Source organism: Hibiscus syriacus, unplaced genomic scaffold (genome assembly GCF_006381635.1).
Source record: "Hibiscus syriacus cultivar Baekdansim isolate YM2019G1 unplaced genomic scaffold, ASM638163v2 tig00002919_pilon, whole genome shotgun sequence".
In the NCBI taxonomy this organism is placed as follows: domain Eukaryota; kingdom Viridiplantae; phylum Streptophyta; class Magnoliopsida; order Malvales; family Malvaceae; genus Hibiscus; species Hibiscus syriacus.
Genome location: NW_024061957.1, coordinates 724,620 through 739,022, shown reverse-complemented (window position 1 = coordinate 739,022; position 14,403 = coordinate 724,620). Strand labels below are relative to the sequence as shown.

At 33.6% G+C, this 14,403-nt stretch overlaps 1 pseudogene; it reads right to left on the bottom strand.

Moving 5' to 3' along the window:
• Window positions 1–13,851, bottom strand: LOC120163470 (annotated as a pseudogene).
• Window positions 13,852–14,403: the final 552 nt, after the last annotated feature.

Sequence of the window (14,403 nt, the reverse complement as noted above, 5' to 3'; positions counted from 1 at the left end):
TTAGCCAGAAACGATTCTCCCCTGATACACCGGGATGCTCCAATCGAAGCCATGCAAAAGCCTCGCAAACAACATGGTAGTCATTGAACTTCCGAGCACCACCCCGGGACACCCTCTCCTTCCTCTACTGAACGATAACAGCCGCAACTCTGGCTCTGCAAGCACCACTTCTTCGCCTTCATTACAACCCTGGAGGTGACGTTCTGGCTTGAACTCGCGTGGATCGTCCCAAACTTTAGGGTTCCGACCCAGCCCTTCCCGGCTAAGGACCACATGGCTACCCTTTGGGATGAAGTAGCCGGCCGCTGTTGTATCGGTCACGGACACATGAGGAGGGGTAAACGGTGCGACGGGGTGGAGTCTAAGGGCTTCTCTTGCGCATGCCTTGACGTAGTTGAGCTGTGGGAAATCAGATTCTTGAACTAACCTATCTTTTCCAACAACATTATCCAATTCATCTATGGCCTTTTGTAGCGTCTCTGGTTTATTCAACATCTCCGCAAGTGCCCATTCTAAGGCATTTGATGGATTATCCAACGCAGCAACATTAATTTCCTGAAAATTTACAAGCTTATCAATATATAACATGTACACTCTACGTGCACGTGTTTGTGTTATATCGCGTTAAAAACAGCAAGAGTCTAGAGAGAAGGAAAGACGTACACAAATTTCAGCTTTGATCTCGTTCGTCGACAGTAGTGGGTTGCCGTCGTCATCTGTCAAAGAAACCAAAATATCAAGCAAGTCTTGGGGTTCATCTTTCTTGCCATCTCTCCGTTGTCGAATCCTGTCTTCAATAATGGGGTGTGATAATTGTCCATAACCCTAGTTGCCGCCTCCATTATTTTCTCATGTCCCTCCAGGTCCAGGCCTCTCAAAACCGGTACGTAGTCGGATATACAGAAGGAATAAATATAAGCAAGACAAGTGAAAATGGCTTTGACATATTCTTCTTCCTCGAAACCAGGTCCATCATCTGCTTTCCCTTCTCCGAAGTATCTCCGGTTGAACACCATTTTCCTCGTCACATTGCCGCAATAGTGTCGAGCAGCCACTCTTATGTTCACAAGGCCACCTTCATCGGAATTTCTGCATTGGTTATGGTCGTAATACACGAGGTTATCAGCTTCTTCAACTCTTTTCTCATAAAGCCATTGATGCCTTGCCTTTGAAAGCAGCTCGCTAACCATAACTTTCCTCATTTTCTTCCTCTGATCTCCCAAGGGTGCAAAAATGGCGGTTGAGTATCCTTTTGAAAAGAAATCAGTGGCCATTGTTAGCGGTCTGGAAGAGAAAACAGCATCTTGTTTTTTCAAGAATTCTCGAGCGATTTCAGGACAAGTGACGGGAATCACATGAACGTTTCCTAGACGAATGCAAGCAATTTCGGTGTTCATTTCTTTCATGAAACTGTGTATCCAATGAGACACCGAAGTTTTGTACTTGTATCTGATAAATTCGGGGAAGTTTCCGAGAATAGGCCAAGGTTTAGGGCCTGGCGGAAGAGAAGGTTGCTTAGCCTTTTGGAGCTTGCCTTGCCGTTGGGGTTTGAAGAGGTAACGCAAAGCAAAAGTTATGAAAACGAGTAAGATGAAAATGATTGTCTTAACTGTAAAAGAAATGATTTCCAAGCAAATAAGGAAATGAAGTAAGGATGTATTTATTTTGATGCAAATAAAGTCGCTAACTTTATTAAAATAAAAAAATCAAAATTATAATGAAGAAAACAAAACACACAATTAGAATATTTTTTATTAATCATTGGTACAATTAAATAGCCACGAGATTACACAAGGATCATACAAAGAAAAAGTTAAAACTCACCCAATAAACTCGAATAAAAGATAAATATAACCAAATATGTATGCATCAACAAACGAATCACAACGGGGAATTAAACTATTGAAAGACCATCGACAATTACAAATCAAAATCGAGTGTCGTGAGAAAACTATCTACGAATGCAAATCGTGTATCTAAGTCTAATCTTAGGGTCCAAAACAGAGAAGACCAATGTGATAACAAATAATTGTCATATTGATTAATCGATGTTACATCAAATTCAATCTTGAAAAAGCGGCCAAACAATAAAAAAATATGTTATAAAGATAGAAGAAAACACGTCATAAATACAAAATTAGTAGAAATTAAAAAAATACAAAGATATAAATGTGTCAATCATAATGTATATATTTGACTCGATTAAATGATTAAACGCGTCCATACACTCGTATTTGAGTCATCTCCTTCCCATTTTATATTTATTTTATTTTATTTTCCTTTAAAAATTTAGGGCAATTGAATGAAGAAAATTAAAAGTTAAGATAATATTAGAAAATGAGAAGATATTCAATGGAAAAAACAATAAATTAATTTTAGTTTTTAATTTCCTTCAACCAACAATCTTAAAAAGATGTAAAACTAAAAGTTTTACATTAAGTGTAAGTAGATCGTAACGGTATATATATATATATAAATATCTCTCCCAAATTGCTCCGGTTTGAGTTTCTGGTTTTCATTCTTACTAATTTATTATTTGGGCTTTCTTTTTTATTCTAGTTTTTTATTTTCCTCTAATGATATAATGACACATGCCACTCTCCCACTGGACAATAAATTTTAAAGAATTATTATACTTTAAAAGTAAGACTAAATTAACATATTATGTTAATAATGATGACCGAATGTGCTATTATTTTAATTATAATCAGATAGATATAATATATAAAATAACGAGGATCAAATGTGAAATTATACAAATTTATTTAGCAGCCACTCTCAACGCTCCTGTTAACAATTAATGCCTGGTAAGTTATTTAATGAAATCATTTTAATAGTTTAATGACTTAATTAAAAAATATATAGTTTAGTTGTCAAAATAGAATCACCTTAATAATTTAGTGACCCACACGATAGTTTACCCTCTTTAAAAATGTGCTTATTTAGATGAGAACATCATCTTTAAAAATAAATGAAAAAAACCCGCAATCAATTTGTCTAGTAGGATGAGACATTAGATCTCTTAAGTAATGTTAGTAGTTCGAATCATGACGTTTGTAAATTGAGCAAATGGGATTGAGATGATTGCCCTTACTTCTGCGGTACCCGATTCATATTAGTTAATTAATAAATCATATACATATGATCATACTAAAAAAATGAAAATTTTTAGATAATAAAAAAAGATATTTTCAATAAATATTAAAAAGGACGTAAAAAAGAAAAATGTAATTTTAAATATATTATTAAGATCATTGTAATCTTAAAAGTGAAAAGAAAAAGATGAAATAAAATAATACGATCACAAATCGTTTGGATTAATCATATTTTAATCAAACCCTAAATGGATAGACTGTAGACATGTTTTAAAAGGGAAACTCATTTTTGACAACGTGGGGGATTATACTGCTGAAATGGCAACCGCGATGGAAAAGTGAATTGACGTTGATTTTTTGTGTCCTCCAATTATTTTAACAGTGTCGTGAAATTGAGCACGGATGACATGGGACTTTTGCTTTGGAGCTTGGACAGTTGGACTCTCTTGTTTATGATTAGGGATTTCTGAAAAAATCATATTCGATGAGTTTTGGTGGTAAGATTAGTGAAAAAAATGAACATTAAGAACAAAATTAGGAGTATAAATATTTGAGTAGTATATCAAGAAATTATTTGTTGTTGCAGTAGACGTTTTCGACGAAAATTGTCGTCTTCTACATACAATTTTTTATAATTTTCTTATTGTTTTTAAAAATAAAAAATTGTTGTATTGGGGGCGATTTTAATTTTGTCAATTCGATCACTTAACTATTTAAATATTGTCAATCAAGTCACATGCCGTTAAATATTAACGGAGGATACGATGTGGTAGTTAATAAAATTTCTATAATTACACATTTAGTCATCATTACTTACACATTCTATTAATTTGGTCATAACTTTTGTTTAATTCAAAAATTTAATCCTCAATCCGATGGTGAAATGTGTCGTCGTGTGATTGGATTTTTTTTTAATATTTTTTATTTAATAAATTTTCATCCAATCAAATGGTGCCACTTGTCACAAAGCAAATGAATGAAAAATAAATTAAATCAATAAATATTGTTGGTGGGGTTTGAACTTATGACACAAGCCGAAAAACTGAGCATCCTAATGACTAAGCTAAACCACTAAATTTGAATAATATACATGACATAATCTATATAATTTATAATATAGTTAATGGTAATAAATGACATTATAAGGACTCAAACATGAAATAATTGAATATTATGAAAATATAATATATAAAGAAATATTATAATTGATTAATAAGTGAATATGTTTTATTTATAGTTTAAATCACATTTAATGACAAATTAAAATAAAAGTGAATTTAATATGTTATAATTGAAATGTATCATTTTACATATTTTAAATTAATAAATTGTCTTCATTTTTCTAATTTTATTGAACTGAAATGTATCATATCTTATATTTTAAAATATTATAATGTCAATCGGATTCTAATCTTATTTAACAACTCTATATATTAAAATAGAATAATTCAATAAAATCAAGTTTCCCCTAAAATTTTCTTCAAATATATAATAAAAAAATATAAAATATAAAATTCTTACTCTAATCGGGATATAAACAAGTCAATGCATAAGTTAAAATGCTTACTACGATAAGCCCTCAACTATCAGAAAAATGCTAAGACAACGAAGCTCTTCGTTATATTTCAATTATAATATATTAAAAATATTTTTTTTTATTTTTTCATTAAAATGATTTAAAATATAAATAAGATATATTCAGATGTTAATCGGTTATAATATTTGTGTATATATCATATTATTGTATTATTAAATTATTCCGTGTTGGAATTCTTATTAGGTCATTTTCACTTTTTTATTATTATTAACTATATATATTATGTCGTGATAGGTTTGTCATTTGAATGGTGGAGCCTAGTGGTTGTGGTGTTTGCTTCCTCTCCCCACGTCTTGGGTTTAAACCCCACCAACAGCGGGTTGTTGATTCGATTTATTTTCTATTCAGTCAATTGGTAACACGTGACACCATTTGATTAGATGAAAAATTTATTAAATTAAATAAAAAATATTAAGAAAAAACATCTAATCACATAGTGACACATGTAACCGTCTGATTGAGGATTAAATTTATTGAATTAATTAAATATTATGACCAAATTAATAGAATATATAAGTAATGAGGACTAAATGTGTAATTATACAAATTTTATTAACTACCACGTCATATCCTCCGTAAATATTTAATGGCAAGTGGCTTGATTGACAAGATTTAAACAATTAGGTGACCCGATTGATAAAAATGAAAAATCGATGGTTAAAGTAAAAAGGGTAAATAGCTAGGTGGTTAATAGTATAGTTTACCCTAAAAATCGATTGATAATAATTTATTTTAATCAAAATTACATTTAGATTTTTAATTAATTTATAATTATATGTTTAGTGTTTTATAATTTAACGTTTTATAAATTAATTTAATGGTGCTCATCATTAGCGATACTCATCCACGCTCGTCGAGCGTGGTAGAATTATTCTTTGCAATAATGGTGTAGTTGAAAATTAATAATGTAAGAGAAATTAAATGAAAAAATATATTACAAGAGAAATACATTATTTAAAAAAAACTAATGTATATATAGCGGAGAATGGTGAGATATTTGTTGCGGAAGACGGCTATCGGATAGAGTAAAATCGCAACTAATAATTTGAGAAAATAAAAATGAAGATAAAAGAAACATAAAATTTACGTGAAAAACCCCTAAAAATTTAGGGTAAAAACCACTGGCAACGGTAGAATAATTTCATTATGAGAAAATAGGAATTACAACCTCTCTCGATCTACCAAGGAGAAAACAATGATAATTTTCTCTCGATAAAAAATGAGAAAACAAACTTTCAAGAAACTCTCTAAATTCTCTAGTATTGGAAGAAAGCTAGAATGCTTTGGGATGATTTTGAAGCTAAATGAGCTAGGGTATTTATAGTTGAAACTTGAGGACTAATCTTGTAAATACTCTAAAGTTTAGGGACTCAATTTGGTAGTTATGCCTTTATTATTTCAACAATTTGCAGCTACTTTTGACTCCACAATTCCACTTGCACACTTGCACATTCGGTGCATTAATGCACCGAATAATTTGTTGAAATTTCAACAATCTCCAACTTGAAGATTTGATTGGAACAATCATATCTTCACACCATTCTTTCTACCTTGTACCATCATGTTGCTTACGTCTCTGACAGGCCACAAGAGGATCGACACCAGGTAAATTTATCAGTGTTGATCACCTTCGTCATGAAATCTACTATGATGTCTTTGGTATGGATCTTCTGCATATCTATCGTCCCTTCTTCTACCTTTTCACGAATGAAATGGTACTGAACTCATATGTGCTTTGTCCTTGAATGAAATGCTGGATTTCTTGCTAGATGCAAGGCGCTTTGACTGTCACAAAACAGAGAGACATACTCTTGATTGTGCCCAAGCTCCTCCAATAGCATCTTCAACCAAATTGCTTCTTTACTGGCTTGTGTAGCTGCTACATATTCTGCCTCTGTTGTTGACGTAGCCACAACTGACTGCAATTTTGAAACCCAGCTTACAGCTCCACCAGCAACTTTGAACACATATCCTAGAATCTTGTTTGCTGATCCCAAGTCCTTCATTTCAAATTCCCTAGCCAGTTGTGCCTTCAATTCTTCAATATGATCTTTGTTGGGTCCTGCAACCAACATGTCATCCACATACAACAGCAATATAACAAAATCGTTATCACTAGACCTCTTGAAATAAGCACAAGGGTCTGCATTAAGTCTGTTGTATCCAAGGCACATAATGAAGGAATCAAATCTCTTATACCTACACCTCGGCGCCTGCTTTAGACCGTACAGAGATTTGTTCAACCTGCAAACCAAGTTCTTCTTTTCGTATTCTTCAAAACCTTCAGGCTGGAGCATATAAATCTCTTCTTCAAGATTTCCATGAAGAAAAGCTGTTTTAACATCTAACTGTTCCAAATGTAAATTCAATATAGCACACATTGCCAAGACTACTCGAACTGTTGTTAGTTGAACCACATGAGAAAAAATTTCATTGAAATCAATACATTCTTTCTGAGCATATCCTTTGACCACCAGTCTTGCACGATACCTCTCCACTTGATCGTCACCATTTCGCTTGATTTTGAAAACCCATTTGTTACCAATTGGCTTCCTTCCTTGTGGTAGTGGCACAAGGTCCCATGTATTATTTTTATGAAGGGCTTCGATTTCTTCTTGCATCGCCATCATCAACAGTGAAGCATCTGAGCTGTTTATTGCCTCTTGGTATGTTGATGGCTCACCGTTCTCTGTTAAAAGGAAGTATGCAATATTACCTTCTATAACATAATCTGAGTGCCAATTGGGACGTCTTCTCACACGATCTGATTGACGAGCTGTTGGAGCTTCAGAACTCTCTGGTTCTTGTTCATCATGTGCTGGTTCTTCTTCAGAAGAATCTCCTTCTTCAAACTCTTTTTCCACATGTATCTGAGTAGTCTCTGACTTTTCAGCGCTATCATCGTCTTCTTTTCTTTGTAGTTTATCTTCTACAAAGATAACATCCCTGCTAATGATCACTTTGCGGGCAGTGGGATCCCATAAGCGATACCCCTTTACTCCATCAGCATACCCCAAGAATTTGCATTTCCTAGATTTTGGATCCAGCTTTGAAATTTCTTGGGCGTTGTACATCACGTACACAATACTTCCAAATACATGGAGGTTTGAATAATCAACTGGTTTACCAGTCCACATCTCCATTGGTGTCTTCAGCTCTATTGCAGTTGATGGAGCTCGATTCACCAAATAACAGGCGGTATTGACTGCTTCTGCCCAGAATGATTTTTCTAGGCCTGCGTCCCTCAACATTGCTCTTGTTCTTTCTAACAAGGTTCTGTTCATCCGCTCTGCCACTCCATTTTGTTGAGGAGTGTTCGCCACTGTGAACTGTCTTTTGATGCCTTCTTTCTTGCAAAAGTCATCAAATTCTTCGCTTGTGTATTCTCCTCCATTATCTGTTATGAAACACTTGATCTTATTTCCAGAATCAAGTTCCACCCGCGCTTTGAAGTTTTTGAAAGTTGAAAACACGTCTGACTTCTTCTTAATAGGGTGCACCCAACATCTCCTGGAGTAGTCATCAATAAATGAGACAAAGTATTTTGCTCCACCTAGGGACGTTACTGGTGCTTGCCATACGTCAGAGTGAACCAATTCTAGAACACTTTTGCCTCTAGAATTTGATGTGTTGAATTTCAACCGGTGCTACTTACTTGTTATGCAATGCTCACACAAAGGAAGTGATACCTTTGTTAAGCCTGGAAGTAGCTTTTGCTCCACAAGGACTTTCATTCCTTGTTCTGACATGTGTCCAAGTTTCTGATGCCATAGCATTGCCGAATCTGAACTACATGAGGCAACAGAGGCTTCTGCTTCTACCAAAGTCTCTCCCTTCAGCATGTACAAGTTTGCAGCTATTTTTTCGCCTTTCAGTACCACAAGCGCTCCACGGAACACTTTCATGATTCCTTTCCGTGTTTCAATCTTGCTTGCATTATTATCCAACAATCCGTAGGATAATAAATTTTTCTTCAGCCCTTTCACGTGCCGCACATCTCGAACAACTTTAATTGTTCCGTCATACATCTTCAATTTGATGGTTCCTACGCCAACGATCTCTAAGGCATGATCATTGCAACTATAAACAGATCCTCCTGAGACAGGTTCATAATGATGGAACCATTCTCTTCTTGAGGTCATGTGATATGTTGCTCCCGAATCAATGAGTAATATATCTGTAAATCGTTTTCTTCCTTCCACGGTGGTTGACGCTTCACAGCATAGAGCATCTCCATCATCTGAAGTGTTTGCGGTATTACCTTGTGGATTGGAGTTTTTATTTAGACTCCAACAATCCTTCTTCAAATGACCCTTCTTTCCACAGTTGTAACACTTTAAATTCTTCTTGCTCCTCGACTTCGATCTACCATGTTTGTGACTGCTGCTTTTGGCCACGTTCTGTTGATCTCCCCTCTCATCGTTGTCATCGTTGTTAACGCTTCTGCTTGTTGCAGATTTACTTGTCTGTCTTCTTTGTTCTTGCGCCGATTTTTTTCTTGTAGAACAGCAGCTGCAACATCATCAAAGACTAGACTAGTGACATTACTGTTTGTCAAGTTGATGATGAGTTGATCATACGAATCCGGTAGACTTTGAAATAGAAGTTCAGCACGTTCTTGTTCTCCTATTTTACAACTTAAGGATGTAAGCTGAGAAAATAAAGTATTCAGTGTATTTAAGTGCTCCGTCACTTAAGTAGATTCTGGCATACGGAGAGTGTACAATTTTCTCTTAAGGAAAAATTTATTGTGCAGCGATGTGGCCTCGTACAGTTTGGTGAGATGATCCCATATCTCCTTAGCTGTCTTTTTCTCCTCGATGCTTGACAATACTTCATCTGCTAATGCTAGATGAAAGTTTGCCATAGTATTCCCGTCTATTTCGATCCGTTTGTTGTCATCTGTGAAATTTACCAGCCTTTCACTGATAGATGCTAGACACCCGTCTTTTCTCAGGATGGCCTTCATCTTCAATTTACACAATGAGAAATTTCTCCCATTGAATTTTTCAATATCAAATTTTGTTGCCATAGCTTCTTTTACGGATAGCTCCCACTATTTCACTATCGTGAATAGTTCTCTGGAACCTTCAAAGAATGGGTAATACCTTCTTACTTTCTTATGTTGGAGGATCCACCTTTTGGTGGCAACCACAAAGACAATAAGCAGATATTACACACTCTAATCTAGCTCTGATACCAATTGTTGCGGAAGACGGCTATCGGATAGAGTAAAATCGCAACTGATAATTTGAGAAAATAAAAATGAAGATAAAAGAGACACAAAAATTTACGTGAAAACCCCCTAAAAATTTAGGGTAAAAACCACGAGCAACGGTAGAAGAATTTCACTATGAGAAAATAGGAATTACAACCTCTCTCGATCTACCAAGGAGAAAACAATGATAATTCTCTCTCGATAAAAAAGGAGAAAACAACTTTCAAAAAAACTCTCTAAATTCTCTAGTATTGGAAGAAATCTAGAATGTTTTGGGATGATTTTGAAGCTAAATGAGCTAGGGTATTTATAGTTGAAACTTGAGGACTAATCTTGTAAATACCCTAAAGTTTAGGGACTCAATTTGGTAGTTATGCCTTTATTATTTCAACAATTTGCAGCTACTTTTGACTCCATAATTCCACTTGCACACTTGCACATTCGGTGCATTAATGCACCGAATAATTTGTTGAAATTTCAACAATATTTGTATTGTAAACATAAAGTATTTGTTTTTAAAAAAACATCAAGAGGAAGGACGATAGAATGTGAGGAATCCTACACGTATCGGGAGAAAAGTTAAATAGTAGTATGTTAAAGTAGATGAATTTAGTCGATAAGTGTTGGCATAAGTGGTTGGGATTTAGGAATTTAAGTTTGTAAGGTCAAGTTCGAATCTCACCACCGTCATTCTTGGTGGGTAATCTGTAAAGCCCTATAAATTCTAATTAGGTCTTAGGTATGTCCTGACCCTGAATTGAAAGAGTCACCCTTAACCTAAACTTTTATGTACCAAAAAAAATATCAGCCACAAATTTTGATTTCATTCGAAAAATTATCGACAAACTTTTCCACCACACGCTAAACCTTTCTTATTCTTTTTCATTTCGTCCTTTGCTAGAAAATTCGGTATATTATTGCAATGAAGTCTTTGAATTATTTTTCTAAACAGCCATGATAATATAATTAATGAATCCGAGTCCATTTCAATATCAAAGCCAACACTTCTCCCATACCCAACTCACAAATCTACTGCTAGCTTTATAAGAGAGCGCTCTACATGATCTGAATATGTTGCAGACACCGAATCGGAAAACATGGAAAAAAATATTTTTTTTATTTTATTATTTCGTCCAAATCATAAAAAATAAAATAAAAATAAAAATCATTTATAAAAAACGGGTAACGTCAGGTTTCAATAAGAATAAATAGTTTTTTTATTATTACTTATATTATTTTATTAGGTAACGAAATTTATAATTTAAGTAGTGTTATACTGAAAATGTTAAAAAAATATTAATATTTTCGATTGCGTTTTTCTTTAGTTTTATTTTAGGCTAGTGTACAATATAACTACCCAAGTAGAAAAGCTGCATAAATTAATGAAAAAGAACCTTCCTACAAGCAACCGATAAAAAAATGAAAATTCTAAAATACAACGTATTAATGTAAAATTTAAAAAAGGATAAAAATAAATTATAACAAAATATCTTGTTCGAAACATAATTTTTAAAGTTATGTAGAATAATATTTTCAGTTGTATAACTTTTTTTATTGAAAACCCTAAATCGCCCACAATATAAATTTTTGATTTTAACAAAAAAATATTAAAACTGTATATAATTTTTTAGATCGAACAAAATAATATTTTTAATTAAAAATATCTTACTCAGGAAACTACCAGAACCCGTAGAAAAAATTCATTGCCAGTCGTACACAACGATTTACACGATTTATCCGTTCTGAGATTGATCGACATGGATGGTGGAAGGTGAGGAAACTTTCACGCAAGAGAAAAACATCGAATAGTAGTAGTATGTCAATCAAGCTTGACCTGAGGAGTTTCACGGACAAATATCAGCCACACTTTTTTTTTGATTGAGTTGTATTTAGTAAAATTTGATTGTTACTGTTTGATTGAATTCATGTGCAATTGAATGGTGAGGTATGCATGTGTAAATGACATTTGATGGTATTGGATATTGAGTTCTAATTTCTTTTGTTTTTTCGGATTGTGTTGCATGTGTATTAGGTATTGAGTTTGAATAAAATATTGTAAACATTGATGCTATTTAAATATTGGTTGTTGGGACTTAAATATGAAACATTTTTTTATTGAACTTAAATCTATAAATTTTCAGAATAGTAACAATCAATTTTCACATGAACTTGGCATCATTTACACATGCATACCCCACTATTCAATTGCACATGAACTTAATCGAACAATAACAATCAATTTTCACTGAATACAACTCAATCAAAAATCAAAAAAATTATATAAATCTTGGTTAACTCAATATTATTTTGATTATTTTGGAATTTGGGGTTTAGAATGTAATTGAATTATTTTAGAATTTAAGGTTTAGAATGAAATTGAGGATTGTTTTACAAGTTTTAAAAGTTGGGGGACATAAATGCAAGCGTCTGAAAAGTTCAATGACCATTTATATAATTTACCCTAATTTTCATAGCTGCAAACGGTGATCTCACTGCCACATCAGCGTCTTCTAACGACAGTGTAACGTCGAGGACTATATTGCAAACGAACTAAATGTTGAGGACTGTATTGCAAGTTTTAAAAGTTAAGAGACCTAAATGAAAACTTTAAAAAAGTTCAATGACCATTACTATACTTTACCCTTAAATTTATTTATTTCGTTAATCAATAAATCAAAATTCATCTATTCACCAACCAAATAATGCCAAGAAGCATTAAAATTCACTGCTAAAAGTTAAAATATTTGTAATAAGATGCTACCACGCTCGACGAGTACGAATGAGTATGGTTAATGATGAGTATCATTAAATTAATATATAAAACTTTAAATTAAAAACCACTAAACGTATAATTATAAATTAGTTAAAAATCTAAATGTAGTTTAATTAAAATATAATATTTATAAAACATTAGTTTTTAGTGTAAACTATAACATTGAACAGCTAACTATATACCCTTTTTATTTTAACCACTAATTTTTTTAATTTTGTCAATTGGATCACCTAACTATTTAAATCTTGTAAATCAAGCCAGGTGCCATTAAATATTAATGTAGGATATGACGTGATAATTAATAAAATTTCTATAATTACACATTTAGTCATCATCGACTCTATCATCAAAGAAGAAGGTCATATTTATTCATTGGTTGCCATCGGTGATATGTTATACACCAACACTGATAACAAGACCATCCGCGTCTGGAAAAACTTGAAGGAGTTTTTGGGTTTCAAGCTAAAAGTGGGTTGGTCAAAGCCATTATATGTTGGATGATATGGTCTTCACCGGTCATCAAGACAATAAAATCCATTGCTGAAAAGTTTTGTTGTCGAACCCTAGCGTGATCAAAAGACACAGCAGTTTCTCGAATTTCATCAATTTCCTCAAAGGGTCCGTTAAACTAAAGAACTGCGTTGAAGTTTAGAAAAAAAAGTGTTATTCGGATCAAGCATTTCTATGTTGTTTCGTGCTTGAGATAGAATGAAGAATTATGGTTATTATATTCAGGTTCATGGGATAAAACCATGAAATTATGGTGGATATCCAATTTCAAGTGCTTGGAATTCGTTGACGACGCTATAAACTCCTTCATCGTCGGTTTCAATGGCTTCGTGTTCATCGGCTCCATCGACGGGACGATCAAGGCCTAGAAGAGAAACTTTCTAGAGAAAAGAACAAAGCATTCCATGGTTCAAATGTTGTTTAAGCAACAGAATGATGTGACGACGTTAGCCATGAGCAAAGAATCGACAACGTTGTATTGAGGATCGTTCAACAGACTCGTAAACTTCTGGGAACATGGGAACCACTACCTACCGCACTGTGGGGTTTGAAGGAGCCATAAAATGGCGGTTCTCTGAATGGCTACCGTCGGGAACTTGGTGTTCACCGGCTCCGCTGATAAGAGCATATACGTCTGGTGGAAGGAAGAATACGTCATCCACATGTGCCTCTCGGTCCTAACCGATCACACTAGCTCGGTGAAATGCATAACGATTGAAGAAGATCGTGGAACGTTGAGCAACACCGATTGCAAGTGGATTGTTTATACAGTCTTTGAAATGAAGAAGAAGAAGAAGAATAAGGGGCTTTAACGGCAGTTAAGTGCCACATCAATAAACACTAACGGAAGGTAACGACATGGACCAAAATGAAAACGAACTAAAAATTCGATGATTGTATTGCAAGTTTCAAAAGTTAAGTGACCAAAATGCAAACGCCCTAAAAAATCAGGTACTATTTATATACTTTACCCTTATTTTAATTTGAGTTTTTTTTTCCACAAACCAATCTGAACTTAAGAAAATCTTAGGTGGCATGAGTTTTGATTGGTGACTATTATAATATAAAATATGAACATAAGAAAATATTAAACGAAAAATATATTAACCCCAATGAAAAATAATAGTACAGCTGAAAATTATTTTTTTTGGGTTTAATATTTTTGTTTATACGACAAACTTCCATGTTTGTTTATATATTTTTTTATTTT